Here is a 19503-nt window from a genome sequence, read left to right on the forward strand (position 1 = left end):
AAAATGAGGAAGTAATCCATGTGTCATCAATACATAAATAGATTAGCATGCATTGTATGTATGTTTTATACATATACAATGGAATATTGTTCACCCTTAAAAAGAAAAGAAAAATTCAGAATAGAACCAGCTTATGACTCAGCATTTCTACTTCTGGATATTTATACAAAGAAATCCAAAACACTAATTCGAAAAGATATATGCACCCTTATGTTCATTGCAGCATTATTTACAATAGCCAATATATGGAAGCAACCAAAGTGTTCATCAATAGATGAATGGATAAAGAAGAGGTGGTACATATATATAATGGAATATTACTCAGCCATAAAAAAGAATGAAATCTTGTCATTTGAGATAACATGGATGGATCTAGAGGATATTATATTAAGTTAAATAAGTCAGACAGAGAAACAAATAACATATGATTTCACTTAATGAAGAATCTGAAAAACAAAATAAATGAACCAACAAAACCAAAATAAACGTATAGATACAAAGAACAAATTGATGGTCATCAGATGAGAGAAGAGCTGGGGGATAGGTGAAAGATGAAAGGGATTAAGAAGCACAAATTGCCAGTTATAAAAATAGTCATAGGATTGTAAGGTACAGCATAGGGAATAGACAATAATATAGTAATAACTATAGAATTAATTATAGTAATAACTATATATGCAGAATGTCAGATGGGTACTAGACCTATTAGAGTGATCACTTTGTAAGTTATATAAATGTCCAATCACTATGTTGTACACCTGAAACCAATATATGTCAACTGTAATTGAAAAATAAATTTTAAAAAACAAAAAAGATGAAATTTCTCTCAAATTGATTCAATGAGTATTTATTAATTACTCACCCCAATCCCATCTCTCAGTCAGGCTGGTTTTCTCCTTCATTTTATTTATCATGTGACTGTTTGCTGAAAGTCACAAAAATCAGTATCTATCACTCTTCTTACAAGGCTCCTTAAAAGGCTCCCTTATCTAGTCTCCTGAGTTGCTATGGTACCTATATTTGAACAGACATATGTATTTTCTTTATAAGCTTCCAAAGGGAAGAGAAATGGTCTATTTAATTATTTTAATCTAGCAGCATGTGTAGACATGCACTTGATTAGTGTTTTGTTGTTGTAATCCATGGTCACCACTGACATTTAATTTATGCATTTATAACTTGGAGAGCTGGCTCCAAGATGTCAAAGACTAACTTGGAGACTAGATTCACATCTGTATTCCCATATTTCTGGTGGAAATGGTGTTGATGCTGAGGGGGTCTTAAAGAGTAAGTGGAAAAATGGGGGGACTCTTTCCAAGTTGTTTAAACAGTTGAGTTCAATTCTGCCAGAAGAGACTGAAGGCCTCTAGAATGCAGCCTCCTTTCTTAGCCTGCAAAAGAGTTTTCCAATTCTCCTCATTGACAAGAACTCATTTCTTAACAAAGCCATTCAGGAGTAGGGTTAAGTTCTCATTAAGAACCACAATTTGGTGACAGACAGAAGGGATAGGGGGTTGAGGGGCTGAGAGAATGGGGGCAAGGGTTAAAGAAGTACAAATTAATAGCTGATAGATGGTCACGAGGATGAGGAGCACGGCGTAGGGAATTCAGACAGCAGTAATATATTGGCTAGGTGGAAAACCAGAAGAGAGAAGGAGTAATTAGGGAGATCATTTTATAAACTATATAAATGTCCAATCAATGTACTGTATACTTGACACTAATAAAAAATAAAAATTAAAAAAAAAGAAAAAAAAAATCTTTTTAAAACAGCAGTACCACACTTGGCTTGCCACTAGAGAAGCTCTGCAGAGAGACTACACACTCCGTTAATGCTGTCCAAATTTCTAATTACAAACAAACCTGTCTTGGGACAGGAGAAGGTTCAGAACCCTATTGAACTACCACCACCTGTCCCAGAATAAGGGCATACCTACAAAAGGGCAAGCTTCTGCAGATCGATTAATTATGATTGGGTTAACATTTCTCTTCAATAAGCAAAGAGCCTGCTAACAGCCAACTGTTCAAGGCAATTACTGAAATCCTAAACCATGATAGACTCTGAGAGTCCTGTCCCAAAATGTACAGCTTTAGGGAGAAGAGAATCATAATACAATAAAGCTTTGCACTCACCATTTTTGATCCTGCCAGTCTGAAAGACTTATATCCTGTATCTAATTATTGGCAATGGCATATGGCACTTGAAAATTTGATTGAAGGACATGATCACATCTAGTTTCTCCTCACCCCTACCCACCTCCCCAACCTCACACCATTGTTGTGATTGATAGTTCTATTATATATTTAATTAGTATGTCTGCAATTTGCAATTGAAAGAACACTAAATAAAGATGCCTGTAGTAAATAACAAAAAAGAGTGAGTCCACAGCTATAAATAACTTTCTAATAAAATAATTTATGAAAATTCAATTTATTAGCATCTTGGTCTGAATGCCAATGCTAAACTAAATTAGATCCTTTTTTCCTTCTCTTATGGGTTGAACTGTGTCTCCCTAAAATTCTTATGTTGCAGTTCTAACCCCCAGTGTCTCAGAATGTGATTGTATTTAATGATAGGGCCTTATAATTTTTCTTGACAGCCAGGCACAATGTGCTTCTTTGCCCGGAGTCCTCTTCCTCCACAGAGCTAACTCCTTCACCTCTTTGCCTCCTTCTAGTTGTTCAACTTTGGTGTCTCAATGACACCTACTCTGAGCACTTCACCTAGACTGCAACCACTTTCTTTTCACCATCAATCAATCTCCCTTAGCCTGCTCTATTTCCTTCCACAGCATACTATAACATACTAAAAATTATATGTTATATTCTAACATACCATAAAATTTACTTATTTATTATGACTACATATTATATTATATAATTGCTCTATAATTATCATACTGTATATTATGTTTATACATTATACTATATAATTTATTTATTATGGTTTTGCTTTTGTTTTTGTTTTTTTGGTCTGTTTCCCATAGCAAAATCGTAAGTTCTACCAAGCCAGGGTTTTTTTCACTAGTTTATTGTATCATCAGCACCTAAAACACTTTGTGGAATATATAGGTGAACACAGAGATACACACAAAATATTTGTTCCATTAATGAATAAATTTCTTAACATCCAGGTTTGAATGAGAGGTTAAGAGAGTAACTATTTTAAATGTTATATTTTTAAAATTATTTTATGGCTTAATAATTTTTACATGTAAGCATAGGCCCGAAAGATATCTTCAAAAAATGTAGATAAAGATTTAAAGGCAAAGACATGCATTATAATGTTTTTCATGTCAACAAAAAATTGAAATATAAATATTCACCATTAGGGGACTTTTCAGCTAAATTGTCATGTATCCCTTTGATATTGGAATTAAAATCATATTTACAAAGATTAAAGTATAAAAAATAAAACTATAAAAAATAGAATAAAATATATTTTCTTTTTATACAAAAAATGGTTGTCAGATATAAGTTAAAAATTAGAAGAAGAAACCAGAAAGAAAATATCCAATAGAATTTAGTACATAAAAATTCGTGGTATTTCTATGTCAAAAATATCTTTTAAAACATATATTTAAAAAAACAACTGAGAAAAGTATTTTCCCTAAATATCACAAAGGGTTCAACCATGAAATATAATTTTAATCCTCATCTCTATCAGCAGCATTTAACATAGTTGACCACTCTCTCCTAGAAGCATTATTCACTTGGCTAAGAGTGTTCTCTTGGTTGTCTTCCTACCTCAACTGGTTATTTGTTCTCAACCTGCTTCTCTGGTTCTTCTCACTTCCCCTGCCTCTAAATGTTGGAGACTTGGTCCTTGAGCTTTTTTTGTTCTCTGTTGACACTCATTCTCTAGATGATATCATCTAGTCTCACTGCTTTAAATACCATCTAATTGCTGACATTTTCTAAATTTATAGCTCCAGCATGCTGTCTCCCCTTAAGCTCAGGCTCATACTCCCCTCAATTCAGGATCATATTGGCTTCACTGTCATGTCTAAAAGGTGTCTCATATTCAACATGGCCGAACCCAGATTTCTGCTCTTACTTTCTCAAACTGCTCCTCCCTCAATATTCTCTAGTTTATTAAATGTCAACTCAGTCTTCTAGTTGCTCTGGCCATAAATCTTAGAGTCATCCTTCCCACTTCTCTTTCTCCTCTACTTCTCAATCCATTATCAAATCCTATTGTCTTTACCTTCAAAACAGATCCCGAAATGGAGCTTGTCTTACAACCTCCACTGCTACTACCAGAAATCAGAAAGCATCTGTCACATGGACTCCTGTAAGAGCCTCCTAAATGGTCTCCTGCTTTAACTCTTGCCCTCTGCTGTCTACTTCCAATTCAGAATCAAGAAGTATCTTTAAAATTCATATCAAAAGCCCTCCAATGGCTTCCCATCATAGTCACTGTAAAAGCCAAAATCCTACAGTTGCTAATAAGACACTTCATGAGACTGAGGTAAATATAATTCGTTCCTAGAAATGTTCATGCCTCTTCTGCTAGGCCATTAATGTGGATGGTCTAGTCGATCTAATTAGGAGTTGAACTTGATTTTGTCATCATAAGATTACTTTTAGTATACTTCTTCCAATTCTTCTTTTGTGATCTTGTGTTTAGGATGGGGGTGCCAGAGGATTTTTTCAATGTCTCTGCTCCACCCTCAGCTTTAGATTTTCTTGGGCACCTATACCTCTGAGACAGTCTTTCTCTGTATTCTTGTCCTATATACAAAGATAGTCTGCTTTTGTTTGATACTTCCTGGTGCTTGTTGGCTGATGGGCTAAGAGGTAGGAGGTGAGAAATTTCTGCCGTTTGGGGCCAACCTCAGGCCTATCCAACCCTGTGACCCTGGTCTAGGAGTAGGGTTTTCTCAATGACCCTACCCTCTAAGTCTAGGCCCAGGGATATCTTTGGCCCTCCTCCATAGGTAGAAGGCTTCCCCCCACTCACCCATCACTATAGTAAGTCTTCTCCTATGCCCCGGGGGTAATAGCATTTGTTGGTCTTACCCCAGCAACATAAGACTTTTGTTCCTTAGGGAGAAGGGAATATGTGAGATTTCATGCTTTTCCTGTAGTGGTAGCCACACTCATCTTCAGGTCAACACTGCCAAAAGAGGTTATCTCCAGTTGCCCACTATGCCTCATTCTTTCTCATGAGCACCCAGCAAGGTCCATAGAGAAGAACCTGCAAGTGAGCACAAATGTCCCTTCTGTCTATGGCTCCCAGGAGTTCTTACCCTCATCCAGCCTAAACTCTGCCTTTAGCAATTTGAACAAATCTTAGCTGAATTCTTCTTATGCCCACACTTGTATGAAAGCCTTGTCTTTCTTGTGCTGCCTTCACAGATGGCACAGTGCTCATGTTCTATCTCTGCATGGTGCCTATCTTTCCTGAAATTTTAGGCCAATTAGTTATTCTGTAATTTCAGCTCTATGATAGTTTTAATAAGTTATTATTTTGCAAACAGTCCAACTTTATCTTGTTGCTAGAATACAGTGATGCTCTTCCCAGATTTCTACATCCTAGATGGAAGCCAGAAGTCCCATCTAGATTTCTCTTAAGAAGTTTATCCTGGGAAGACAAATTATATTTTGGTAAAGATATACATTTTGGTATACTTAGAAATTGAATAAAATTAGAAAAACTCAAACTTTTGCATTAGTCAGCATAAATAATGACAGCTGCTGAAATGAATAACCTTCAGTACCTAGAGGCTTAACATAGTAACACTTCTTTTTCCTTCATACCAGAGTTTGATGCAAGCTGAAGGGCTTTTGTGTACGTCTGTCCTCCAAACGGTGACTCCACGATATTCCTTCCTTCACATATCTCTATCATCTGAGTCCTTGTTCTGTCTAAAGAGTGAGAGAGAAATAACAAATAAGACTAGAAGGTATATTTTAGGGTCGGGCTGATATTTATGGCCCAGATTCCATTGGCCAGAAGTCAGTCATATGGCCCAACACAATCGCAAGCGAGGCTGAAAAATATCATCTTCCTTTGTACTTATGAGGAGGAAATGGGATTGATGACCATCTAACCAGTTTCTGCCATAGTGTCATCAAAAGAAAAAAACTTAAATTATAGCATATTCATATGTTATAATATTCATATTCATTAAAACTGTGATTTTTATAAAAAATTTAATGTCAATGGAAAATGCTTAAGATATAACATTAAATGAGAAAAGGATATAATTAGGATATACACTATGGCACTAATTATATCTGTATATATACATTTACATATACATCTATGCCAGTAAAAATACTAAAAAACTCAGAATTCAGTGACTTTCCTTGAATGATAGGATTAAAAATAATTTTTTAACCTTAAAATTCTGTACTTTCTAGATATTTACAATAGCCTATATTATTTTATGATACAATTGTATAACTGGTGTTTATTTTAGGGTATAATTTAGAAAAAATATGTCAGGAACATCTTGAGAAAACTAGGGTATTGAAACTGCAGGGAGCAAATTCTTATAGCAACTTTATGAATTACTCATATCTTATATTCACAATCTGCAAGTAATTTTCATTTCACGATATGACTATATCTTTATCTGAGTAGCTGAACATGATCCAAAGACAACACTTTTGCTTCTAAAAGTGAAATTCTGGTAACTCTAGATAAGTTTTTAAAATAAAGTGCTTTTAAGTTATTATTAAATATGACCATAATAGAAAGATAAAATGTTTCAATTAATGACGAATATGAATAATTAATGGTTAATATGAGTAAATGAAAGTGCCTAAAATCCCTTTCTCCACTTCACTTTTCATATTGAATTGGGCACTAAGTCATTTTCCTGTAACTTCCTAATGTGTAGAGAAGCTATCCTTAGCACTCCTTTCCCTCCCAACTACTTGTATTTTTCTCTATCAATACCCTTTGCTCAGTCACCTCCTACCCAGCCTTCCATTCTCAAAACCATTGTCAGCATGATCTTTCCAAAATGCAAATCTGGTCCTGGGTAGGAGCAGAGATGATGAGAAATTGGGAGACTCCAGTGCATGCAACGCACCTGAGTAAAAACTTGGGCTGGTTGAGTACCTGGCCCAGAGTGTGCACTTGATGAATAGGGAGACTGCAAATTCTGACCTCAGGATCCTTCAAGGGGGTCCTTTGTGCTTCAGACAAAACCAAGTTCCTGCTGGGCTACCAAAAGAGAAGAGAGCAGGCAAGAAAGGCAAGCCACCTGTGCAATTTTGAAGGCTGTGACTAGAAATTTTGCTATCCGGATATCCAGAATAAAACTGTGAAGCTTCTGAAAGATTCTGAGCAATGCAGTAATGAGAATAGAAAATTAGATCTATTTTCTCTCCCCAATTCTCCTAATATGACAATGAGAGCTATTGTCCACTTATAATAGATCTGGATAGAAGCAGGCATTTGAATTTTTCCTGGTGCTGTCAGCTCACTTCATGTAATACTTAGCCAAATTAGTGGTATCTTATCAAAGAAGTGTACATAACACTGCTTTTTGTTATTACTCTTTTTAAATTAAATGAATTCATCACTTACAACCAGATTTAAAGTCTGCTGTGGAGCTAAAAAATCAGGCTATCACCATCACTTACTGTTTCTAACCCCTGTGATGGCAGAAAAGGAAACTTTTCTCCTGCTGCCTGTACCCCAGGGTCATGGCCACAGGAATGTTCTTCCCCTTTTACCTTGTGCTATGCTTCCGATACACAGATAAGGCACCCAGACTCAGAAAGGGAAACCACAAAACACTCCAGGAAAAAAATACAAGTCATTAAGATTCAAGTACATTTCCCCACTTTTGTATGTAATAGAAATTAATATGTATTTTTTAAATTTATACATAATTTATATATTAATAAAATACATATTAATAGCAATGATAAGACATTCCATTTCTCCAGTATTACTTCATGAAAGTAAGAATTTGAATCCAGGAGACAGAATGAGACGGGAATTGTAATTTGTTAAAGAAAAGGAGGCAATTGTACCTCCCACCCTCCTAGACACCAGAAATATTATTTTTGCCTTCTCCCCAGAATAAGCATGAAAAATCTTCATGGATTGTATAGCACACTCTCATCACTGCAGATCCATTTTCTGTCCACACATCTAATTACCTTCTTATGAACGATTCTCTAAAGGGAGATGTTTTACAGAATAGAAACAATACCCTAAGGTGTTAGGCCTCGCAGGGAAGGTCTGCAATCGGATCAGCATCAGCAGAGGAGCAATGCTGGTTTATAATGTAACCTCACTGCGAGCCCTGCCCCTCATCCATGATCTCATTTTCAGGCCTTTGTTCAGACTTGGTGTAAGGGGTATAGAACGAAAGTGCTTCGCTTGCACCCCAAAAGCTGGTAGATGGCTGTTTGAATACATGCAGGGCTTTATGGGGGTTAAAAGAAATAGAGATGCAGAAGTGGCAGCTCTCTGCTGAGGAAGCCGAGATGGAGTTAAAATCTATTCTTCTATATGCCTGAGTGTGACTCGTCTAATATCAGCGTCTATTTCCCCTTCCTTTTCTGAGCAGAGGCAGCTCTTTTCTAAGAGGTTCTTCACCAGGCTTTTCAGCAGAGCTGCTGCTAAACAACAAGGGGAATAATCAGTGTAGTAATTCTGGAAGCCATCTGGTCTCTCTGAGGAGGGGTCATTGCTAAAGGTAAACGTTAGACAGCTCAGCAGGCAACTAGCCACCTATTGTTATTTGAGAGAACTAAAAGCGGCATCCTGCACCAAACACACAGTCCCATAAACACACACACGTGCTTGCCACATGACTAAAATGCTGTTCCCACCACAATGGTCCCTACTGTCACCACCTCACCTTAAGTCAGTGAATTTTGGGCGGCCTGAAGCCAGAGCAGAGAGCTCCATGAAGCATAGAGAGCATGAGCAGGAGAGTGAGAAAAACTGGGGACAGCATACTTGCTCCGTACCTTCTGAGATTTGAGAACTAAGGCAAACTCTCTTGAGGCTCAGATTCCTCAAGTGTACAATGAGAGAGTAGTAGTAGGTTTTCTCTCAAATTTCTTCTACTCTGTTTCATTATTCCATACTATCTCATCAGATATGCCTCTAGCAAATCAAGAAGCAGAGGGATGAGTGTAGACTGCACTGGCATAGGAGTTGAGAGCCAACCCAGGTCCTAGTTCTGGCTCTTCCACTTATAAGTGAAGCGTCTTAGCGAGTCAGTTACCCTGACCAAACTGTAAGGCAATCATTGGGATCAAATGAGATAACATGCATAGGTCAACTTTTGATGCATAACAAACCACCTGGAAAATTTGTGGCTTGAACAACAATTACAATTCTTTTCCATGATTCTGTAGTTTGGCTGTAGTGCTTCTTCTGATCTTGGCTGGTACAGCTGGTTTCTAAAAGCTGCTGCTGGCTTGGCTGGGGCTAGATGGTCCAGGATGGCTTTACTCACATATCTGGCAGATGGCAGGCTGGTTGTGTAGGGGGCTCAGCTAAGGCTCTTCATCTCTGCTCTACGTGTCTCTCATTCTAGAGGAAGCTAGCCTAGCCTTCTTCACATGGTAGTCTTGTGGTTCCAAAGAACAGTAGGAAGCCCAAATGAGCAGATGCTTTTAAAGCCTCTGCTTACATCAAGTCTGTAAATTTTCATTGACTAAAGGAACTCAGGCGGCTAAGCCCAAATTCGACGGAAGAGAAAGATGGGAAGTACATCAAAGAATTTTATGTCATTTTTACAATCTGCTAAAATACATTGGAAATAGCTTTGAAAATTATAAAATATATTACACATTTAAAGGAATATTGTTAACATTTGTTTCACTTGCAAATATTTGGTTTGATTATTTCCAACTTTAAAAATACTTTTGTTGCTGCATTATCCAATAAGAGTCCTTCATAACCTGTGAAATGCATTTGCCTTGATTGGCTTATCTGAATAATCCATTGCCACTAATGTCACCAGCTGGGCCCTAAAATATGAGGAAGAAGAGGTAAGGAAAGGGTGAGAGAGTGAGAGTCCTTAGGCAATGTGAGGGCATCAGGACGCAGGTCAACGTAAGCTTCTAAAACAGCCCAGGTGGCATCAAAGACCACTGGCTTAACACCTTCCCAGGTTGGACCTGGTAGTGAGGGTGGTAGAACTTGAGTAACTGCACAAAACTGCCAGTACCTGTGCCATAGGGAGCTGCTAAGAGGAAATTATATCCAGACTCAGGCAGGCCAGGTCATGAGGCATGCTGTGACAAAAACTAATGGAAAAATGGGGTGCTGGAAATAGAAAGTAAGTGGGCTGAAAAATCAAACCTCAGTTATAGGAGGGGCTCCTATAATGGCATTCATATGTTAGATATTGTCAGAGAGAGTTAATTGATCAATCATTAAGGCCAAATGAAGATGCGGGGGGTCATGAGCAGCCAGGAAAATTAAAGGCAAACATTGGTGTCAAAGTTCTAAGCTACTCAAGCAGAATCCCAGTCAATGGCTGAAGGCACTAGAAAGAAGATTTGGCTATCTCATCTTCCTCCCTGAGATGAGCTATGCCAAATTCAAGGCTCCAGAGAGGCTGGAGAGAAGTCAGAGCAGTCCCAGTCTCAGATATAAAACACAGGTTGGAAAATTGAGCTGAAGCCTCACCCAGCAGCCTGGTCAGTACAGCAAAGCTTGGAGAGAGCTAAAATTATGATTGATGGCGAGACACCTGGGACTCACTTCAGAGACACTGGGTCTTGCCAACACAAATAATTCCGGATCCATCTACTATGGCTGAGTTTTTGACAGGTTTCTGGTCCTTCTTAGTGCTGACTCAGTTGCCCCATGGGTCTGAGTCTGCAAATAGGAGTCATTAGTGGCCCCAGCTAATGGGAGCCCAGAGATTCTCTAACTGCCTTTATCTCAGGTCTGCTTACCTATTACAAATGAGACAAAGCAGCAGTTCCGAGCACTGACCATGGAAACAGGCCTGGGTGGAAAGTCCAGTTTTGCCATTTACTGTCTGTGTGATGTGGACATGTTTCTTCACTTTTCCATAAATCATCTTCTGTAAAATATGGATCATAATCATTCCTATGTGGAAGTATGTTGAAAGAATTAATGAATTGAATGAATGAACATAGATGGCATAGGACAGTGCCTGGCACATGGTAAGTGCTAGATAGTTATAATTATGAGTGTTTCTTCTCTCTGCTAAATTGCCATCTACTGCAGTGTTTAAGAAAAGGATAAGATCAGATTTCCTACACTCAGAGTTCTTAATGACTTTGTCTTTTAAAATTGTACAACCATTCAATTTTAATTAATATTAAATAGGTTTGGCCAGAGACTCTGAAAAGGGAATTATTTCATTTTGCTGAAGTTTGTCCTTTGTACTTAGCAGTTCTAGTCAAGTTTGTCTATCAGTGCAAAAGGAAAAGAGAAAAATTTAAAGCATGAAGTTATAAACACATTTAGAGTCACCTTCTGGTGCCTCCTTCTGAAAGGTGTATACCCAAGAGCAAAACACCTATAAACTGGAGGAATATAACAGCCATTAAAATACAACATACAATTGTTGGTGAGAATGCAAAATGGTACAGCCACTATGGAAAACAGTATGGGGTTTCTTAAAATATTAAAAATAGAACTACCATATGATTGAGCAATCCCACTTCTGGGTATTTATCCAAAATAAAATTGAAATTGGGATTTCAAAGAGATATTAGTATTTTCATATTCATTGCAGCATCATTCAAAATAGCAAAGATGTGGAAATAACCTAAGTATCTATTGAGGGATAAGTGGATATAGAAAATGTAAATACATACAATGGAATATTATTCTGCCTTTTAAAAAGAAGGAAATTCTGCAATTTGTGACAACATAAATGAACCTGGAGGACTTTCTGCTAAGTGAAATAAGCCAGTCACAGAAAAACAAATACTGCATGATTCCATTTATATGAGGTTTCTAAAATAGTTAAATTCATAAAATCAAAGAGTGAAATGGGGGTTGCCAGGGGCTGAGGGAGAGCAAGAAATGGGGAGTGACCAATCAATGGGCATAAAGTTTTAGTTAAGCAAGAAGAATAAGCTCTGGAGATCTGCTGCACAACATTGTACCATAGGCAACAAAAACATATTGTACACTTATAATTTGTTAAGAGAGTTAAAAAAATCAAGTGTAAAAAATGGCAAATTATATAATGTAGTTCAATTATTAAAAGGCAAAGAGTGACATACGTCAGAGAATCTGTCTTTTTTTAGTTTCCTTACAGCCTTAAAATCCTACCTTCAAAACATTTCTAATTAGCCATGTACTCTCAAAATAAGATTTTTTCAGTGGTCAGATGTGACAAATGGCTGCAGCAAGCACTGTGGAGAGTTAAAAGAAGAGACACAAACTTAGGTCTTAGACCCAATCTGGATGTGTATGACAGTTTAATTGTATAATTTCTGCTCTCTGCCCCACAGCATCTAGAGAATGAAAGAGGTGTCAGGGAGGACAAAATGAAAAGATACAGTCTCTTTCTTGGAGAAATACATGAAATTGGAGAACCGTACAAGCCTGAATAACATTTCAGAGCAATGTGCTACTTTAAAGAGTATAAAGAACTTGCCTGTACATTATATCATTTAACCCTCAAGACCTGCGGCTTTCTGAATTTAAAGTCCACATTTGATAAATAAGTGACTTGATACTTATGAGGAATAATTAACTTGCTCAATATCATAATGATAGTTAAGAATTGATGTTTAGACTCCTGGCAGGTTTGTGAGATTTCTTTCTGATTTCCTGTCATACGGTTCTCTCAATAAATCATCTCTACATTCAGTCTGCCATCTAAGTTTAGGAAAATCAAGGGTCCAGTAAATAGTCTAGTTGGCTAGAATAGATGGTTCATGTTGGGGATTCCAGGGAAAGAAATTTGTGGAAATATAGTGCTACTGGATGGAGGTCAGTCATGTATTGTCCCTGAACTCTGGTTCCCCAAATGTAATTAGTTCCAAGAGGCTGAGATGAACCAAAAAAAAAAAATTTGAAGACCCCTATAACATAGAAACTTAAAGAATGGCCATTTACATTTTCCATGCTTGAGTGGGTAATGTTTCAGGATGAAGCACAAAATGTTCTTTTGATTCCAAATTCCTCAGTGCTCCCTTTCCTTCACTGAAAGCTATATGGTACCTCATTAGGACAACTCGCAGATTTGCTTCACATATAAATACAGAAAACTTGACCCACTTCACATTTTCTTGTATGCTTTTTTGTAACTTAAAAAAAATACCATAGAGATGAGTGAAGACTACTCTCTCACTATTTATAAGCTACCAACTATAACTATTCAAAATTATAACACTCAAACTGTGTGCCTCGTTAATCTAACAGTGGGCAACTGCTTCCTTGTTAGCTTTTCCAACTGTAAGCTAAAGCAGGTTGATTTTCCTCAGATTCTTGTTAGGACACCCATGCCTGTTAGTGCCATTTGCCTCCATAGGACCCCAGCTTCATAAGGCCTCTACCTGCCCTGGGGAATTTCCTATGTTCTTCCAGGAGGGGCCATCAGTTAAAAGACACAGATGTCTGTGTGTCCGTTCTCTTATTCTCTTATTTAAAGAAAAGTGCATCAGACCACGTGTCCCAATTTTCTCTCTCGAGTTAATTAATCAGACACTTTCAACGGTCCTCCCTTTTCTGAAATATCGTATGTAAAATAGAATCATGTGGGTGTGAATACAAGATGGAATTTTTGTAGATTATTTCATTCAATTCTCCAGTTTTATAAATGAGGAAAGTAAGCCCGATTAAGTAGTTAGAGCAGTTTAGATGATAAAAGATAAACGATGAGAAGTCATTCTTTGTGCAAGAAAGTATTATGATTAAAATGGTGCTTTAGAAAAATTAATAAGGCAATAAAACATCAATTGGCTAGAAAAGACCAGAAGGGAGGAGAATAGCTGAAAGGCAATTGTGATAATACAAGGGTGAGATAGTGAAGCTATTTGAATCCAGGGTAGGGCAGTGTGAAGGAAGAAAATATATACAGTAGAAACATACAGTCAGGTAAGAATCAATGACACATCAAAGACGACCCCTTATCTTTCTGTGGGCAGCCAGAACGGAGATTGCTGATGCCATGAAGTTTCTGAGTAGATATTTGTGAAGTGTCTCATGTGTGTTACTCTGCTAGACACCAGGTATATTACTGAGAACAAGACAGAGTTCTGGCCTCATGGTATTTATAAATAAATAAAGTTGAGGAGAGCTGATTAAATGATGGAAAAAGGAAAACAATAAATATTGTTTTAAATGTTGGAGTCAGTGTTCAGTTGGCAAAAGAAAAATGGAGAATTAAAGAGACTTAGAAGTCTATAGCCATGCCACCCTGACCAAGTCCGATCCTGTCTAATCTCAGAAGCTCAGCAGGGTCTGGCCTGGTTAGTACTTGGATGGGAGACCACCTAGGAAGACCAGGTGCTGTAGGTGTAAAAAATAAAAAATAAGGGATTGTAAGCTGACAAGGTCCTTGCAATCTGTGAGATCAACCAAGGGTTGCCTCGCCTAAAAAAAATAAATAAAAAATAATAAAAAAAATAGATCTAGCGGTAGAGGGAGCTAAAAAATCCCTGTTTGCCACACTCACCAACTGTAGCTCAATTTTCTCTGCCCAAATACCTCTTTCAACATTTTTTGTCTAACTATGAGGCAAAACTAGGAAGCTATTTCTTTCTGCCTCTTAAATCCTTGCTCATTCCTCAGTAGTTGTCCTTTCTTTTTAATTGTCCCTCAACATGCATCTCTCAGAGGTCAAGCTATGCCTTTCAGCTCAGATATACTGACTTGTGAAAGACAAATCTTTCTTTTGCCTGGCCACACCACCACACCCTTGAACCTTTTTGTTGTCTTCTTCAAACTTACTTCAGTTCTGCCAGATGTGGAAGAGGTTTTTATAAAGAGTTTGATTTCTGATGTCTGTCCACTACTAACTGATCATGAGGCTAGAGAGTAACATGTCTAAGAATTACTCTATCATTGTCTCTCCCCAACCTTGACCTGCATTTTCTATTTTAATGCTACAAACTCCCAACATATCCAGACTGCTGATTCCTTTGCTTTTTCCTTCTTTCCTAAAGAAGAATTTTGTGCGTGTGTCTAAATGAGAAATAAAAGTGTGGAAAAGTTGACTTGTTTCTCCAGACAGTAAAATGGGTCCTTAGGTACCTAGTTAAGTATCTGGCTTGACATCTGCATTCTAAGAAGGAGTATATGATCATATTTTTAGAGCCTTTAATGAGACTTTTGTACCCTTGATGCTCAAGGCCAGATATGTCTACCAAACTAGGGAAACAGCAAGGCTGGATACTTTACCCCTGAGAAGTTGGATCCACAACAAAATTCCCAAATTTTCAGTGGCATTAGAATAAAAGAACCCAACTCTTTAAAAATACAGCTCCAAAGGGTGCAGTATAGAGTATTTCTCTTTCTTGATTTCTCTTGCTCAGCACTAAATGAATCAGTTCCTCAAATCTACCACAAAAATAAAAATAAATAAACAAATTTCAACTCTTTAATTATAAAATAAGGACAAGTTCGGTTTTGACGATATGATCTTTCTAACCCGAAAAGAAAGTATATGATTTTACCTGAGATAAATGAAAATTCTATTGAAAAACTTCGTTGCACAGAAATACTTTCAGATTAATGAAAAGGAAACTAATATTTATAATATACTCTATGTTTTAGGGACTGTGCTATAAATTTTCCACAAAAGAGTGTTTAAGTAGGATGAATTACACATATAACAAGCCAAAATGCTAATTAATGTATTTTAAAACCCTGAAAAAGTATCATTTAATGTGCTGCTGTTTTCATGAGTTATTGATTATAAAGTTAAAAAAAATGAAATGTGATTTGAAATGGTTGCAGTAAGTGAGATTGCTGGAGATGAGATTGCAGTTGATTTTCAAGGCTTTGAAGATTTACCTTCATCAGAAGCAGAACTCTGGTTTGGAAGCCAAGATTAAACATACCATTGCATTGTTGTTTCATCCAAACTGTTACATTACTAACCCTATTAATTTTCATTTTATGTCTATGTAGGAAATAATGGGGGAAAAATTCGTCCTGTTTTATATGAAAGGAAGCAGAGATAAAGAGAAGTTGTGATTTTTATTTAACCTTCCAGAGATCAGTAACGAGTACCAAATTAAATCTAACTCTCAGCTACAAGAATTTATGCTCTTGATGTTGCCTTCTTTCAGTAATGAAAATTAATTCTTGTTAGACCATCTGTATAGCTTTAGTTCTCAATTACTGAGGGTTAAATTGTTAAATCATCCACTACTCTCACGCTCTCCTTTCTCACTTCTCACTTCTATGTAATCTTTAGAGAAATTTGAGACTTTGACCTTTTGAAGTAAAAGATTATCCAGCTGCAGTGGAAGGAATCAGCACTTTCTATCCAGAAAGCAGTCTGCTCAGGTAATACAAACCATTCTCGAAATGGATTTCCTTGTGATTATCAGAGAGGAATATCTAAGAAAGGAGAATTGGTTCTTTTTAAAGTTCTGTTAGTGTTCTCACTGAGCACAATTTCATTATCTAGTCCTCCCAGACTTACCTGGGAAAAGGACCCAATGATTTTAATATAAATTTTACCTAGGTAAAATTAGATATAGATATAGATATAGATATAGATATAGATAGAGATAAAGATGATAGAGATAGAGATAGAGATTAGATAGATTAGATACAGACATGATACCAATACCGATACCGATACAGATATAGATGTATGTGTATGTGTGTGTCCTATTGATTCTGGTTCTATAATTGGAACCCTGACTGATACAGTTTACTATTCTTAAAATCATGGGCTTCTTATCTCAATATTCCCAGCATCAAGCATACTGCTCAATACAGAAAGTGCTTAACAAATTATTAAATTCAAAGTATTTATTTGGCAAATTTTCAAACATTAAACAAAAGTAAGATTTTTAAAATGTAATAATCACCGAAACAGAAGAGCAAGTAGTTAATTACTGATATTTCTTGATAATATATTAGTTAAACAAATTGTTGTCTGGAAATATTTTCTGCAGTAATCACATCAATTTATAATAAGAATTTACTATGTCTGGTCTCAAAGCTAAATTAAAATTAAACCTTGTTAAATTTAAATTTGAAAACATATTCATTTATGATTATTTTTAATGGTACAAACAAGAAGCTATTTGCACTAGGCTATGGTGATTATTTCAGTCTATAAATAGAGAAATATTTGTGATGGAGAAAAAAACTAGTGAACACACTTTGAAATGGATAATATTCTTATGTATAAGTGGGATATTTTCACCCTTTTATTCTCAAAGATAATAAAATATTCATATTTACTGGTTTTAATGATGACTGCCAGGTTAAAATTATCTAAATAAGGTTTTCATTAACCAAATTTTTACCAAAAAGAAAATATGCATATTTTTTAAATTGTACAGAGCTTTGTTGGCCTCAAAAATCTTTTTCTCAATTATAACCATTATATATAATAAGACTCATAAAAGGAAATAACTACAGCTAAATTCCAAAGACTTAGGAAGCCAGGAAATTGGAACTAGACACAAGCATGGGAGCAGAACAGCCACTGGGACTTTGGGGTACAGAAAGTAAAAGCTCTTCCAGCCAGGCAGGTAGGATATTGAAACTAGAATGTCTGTTAGTAGGAAGTGCACTCCCAGTCCTTGGAAGGATGGGAGGAAAGAAGAAGTATAAGTAATGCAATTTCTGGACCAAGATTATGGGCCATGAATTCAGGGACTGGATTGTTCATTCATCTAATTTTCTCTGTGAAATTCATTCATACGATTTTCTCTTCATCTTGTTTCTCGATTCATATTGTTCTCCTGAACCACGTTTATATCAATACACATGGCTTAAACCACCAGCCAAGTTTAAATTTCTGCCCAAAGTTATCTCTGGAGGTAAAGCCATAGGCCTCTATAAGTCTACCACATGTCATCTCATAGATGTATCACAGCATCTCAAATTCAAAATGTCCAGAGCTTGTTCTGACCAGAACCTGTTCCTCATTCCTATATTCCTTCATTCATCTATTAATTCTGTTAAACATATGCTAAATGCCAAACATTTGCCAGGTTCTGAGGATTCAATAACAAATTAGGTGTTCCTAGTCCACAAGAAATTTAAAACCTAGTGCAACAGTTCTCAGCCATAGCCAAAAACTAGAATCACCTAGAATCTTGAAGAAGTACCAAAGCATGGGCCCCACCCTCAGATGTTGATTTCAGTGGTCTTTATTGAAGGTGAAAGCACACTGTTTTTTAAAAGCCCTCTAAGTGAGTCTAATTTGTATCCTGGATTAGAAAACCCTGGTATAATGGAATACTAACTAGCCTGTGGTCCATGCAAAAATTTAGAAGTTACCTTAATCTCTTACTTTCTACTACCTCCAGAATTCAATTAGTCACCAGATTTTATGAGACTGCAACAAGAACATTTCTTAATTTTAGGCCCCATTATCATTATTATTTCTACTGCCCTTCATCAAGCCACCCTAATTTTTCCAAAATCTTGGCAATCATCTCCTAACCTGTCTCCTTGCCATTAGATGTTCTCTCTCAAATTCATTTTCTACACAAAAGCAGGAGTGATTTTTCTAAAACACAGTTACGATCATACAGTGGTCTAAACTGTAGTTGCATGTATCAACATATAAAATAAATATACATACAATATAGAAATCCAAAATGAAAAAAACAAGTCATAAGAATATGTGCAGTCTGATTCTATTTCAAGACTAAAAAAGACAAAACCAAAGATATATATAATTCTTTTAAAAATAAACTTCTTATTAAAGAAAGACATAGATAAAAATGCTCAAATCAAAATCATACAACTGGAAGAATTTTTACAAAGTAAACACAACCACCATACAGGTTAAGAAATGAAATATTACCAGTATCTCCAAGGTCTCTCTTTGTACCCCATGCCAATCATTAATCCTTCTCTCCCCAGATATAACAAGCTATCTGATATCACATATCACAGATTTCCCTGTTTTGAACATTCTGTACCTGATGGCACATGCACCCAGAACTCTATAACAGAACCAGCTTCCCAGTGTCCTGGGGCTGAGTCTATTAGAAAGACAGAGAAGCAAAGTATAAAGTGGAATATAAAATCCATGGAAGTTGTATTGAGAGCCTGCCTATAGAACACATCTGACCCACAACGATTGAACACAAGGATTCAAACAAGTTCATGTACATGCATGTTTGTTGTAGCACTATTCACAATGGCCTAGCAGTGGGAACAACCCAAATGCCCATCAACTGACAGATGCATAAACAAAATGTGGTCCATCCATACAATGGAATATTATTCAGCCATAAAAAGAATGAAGCTCTGATACATGCTACAATGTGGATGAACCTCGAAAATATGCTAAGTGAAAGAAACCAGACACAAAAAAGTCATGTGTTAAATGATTCCACTTATATGAATATCCAGAATAGGCAAATCCACAG

This window comes from Pteropus alecto, unplaced genomic scaffold (genome assembly GCF_000325575.1).
Source record: "Pteropus alecto unplaced genomic scaffold, ASM32557v1 scaffold7, whole genome shotgun sequence".
NCBI lineage: Eukaryota > Metazoa > Chordata > Mammalia > Chiroptera > Pteropodidae > Pteropus > Pteropus alecto.